The sequence below is a fragment of the Gossypium arboreum genome, chromosome 6, assembly GCF_025698485.1.
Source record: "Gossypium arboreum isolate Shixiya-1 chromosome 6, ASM2569848v2, whole genome shotgun sequence".
Classification (NCBI taxonomy): Eukaryota; Viridiplantae; Streptophyta; class Magnoliopsida; order Malvales; family Malvaceae; genus Gossypium; species Gossypium arboreum.
Window position 1 is genome coordinate 117,750,170 of NC_069075.1, and position 816 is coordinate 117,750,985.

At 35.8% G+C, this 816-nt stretch overlaps 1 non-coding gene across 1 annotated transcript; it reads left to right on the forward strand.

The window, feature by feature from the left end:
* Positions 1-433: 433 nt before the first annotated feature.
* LOC128294909 (small nucleolar RNA R71) lies at positions 434-540 on the forward strand. The gene has a single exon (XR_008285216.1). It is a non-coding gene; the product is annotated as a small nucleolar RNA R71 (small nucleolar RNA).
* Positions 541-816: the final 276 nt, after the last annotated feature.

Here is an 816-nt window from a genome sequence, read left to right on the forward strand (position 1 = left end):
AGAATTCGATTGCTAATCATTCCTATTCTAATTTCCTATGTAATATTTTAACTCTGGATTCGATGGGCAATTTTCAAAGAAATGACCACCTCTACAGTGTTTACAAGAAATATTCTCAAACTGGTTCGGCTGCTGACCTGTCATATTACCATTGAAACCATTAATAGTTATGTTCTTAAGCATATAAGTCATAGAGGATACCTGAGCAATCAAAGAAGTGAGCACATCAACTTCATGTACTTTTGCTACTCATTTTCCTAAGGCTGCTCAGTTGGTAGGCCACTGATAGTTATTACTGGCAATTCTTTCAATAATCTTGTAAGCCTCGTTGTAAGACTTAGATATAAGGGTTCCATTTACTGAGGCTTCCACCATCATTCTAGTATGAAAATTAAGATCAATATAGAAAGTCTCTATTTGAACGCAATAAAGAATACCATGATAAGGACACTTTCGTAATAACTCCTTCAACCGCTCTCATGCCTCATATAAAGATTATTTGTCAAATTTCTGAAATGAAGTGGTTTCATTTCGAAGTTTGGAATTCAGAGCGGAAGGAAAGTATTTCATTAAGAAACATTCAACCAAATATTGCCATGTAGTTACGGAACCAAACGGAAGGGATTTCAACCACGCTCGTGCTTTATCTCTTAAGGAGTATGGGAATAATTTTAGTCTCAAGACGTCCTCGATCAATCCGATCATTTTGAATGAAGTGCTCATTTCCATGAATAATCAAACATGAAGATATGTATCCTCAATAGGTATCCCACTAAATTGACCCATATTTTGCAACTTTTGGAACGTGACTGGCTT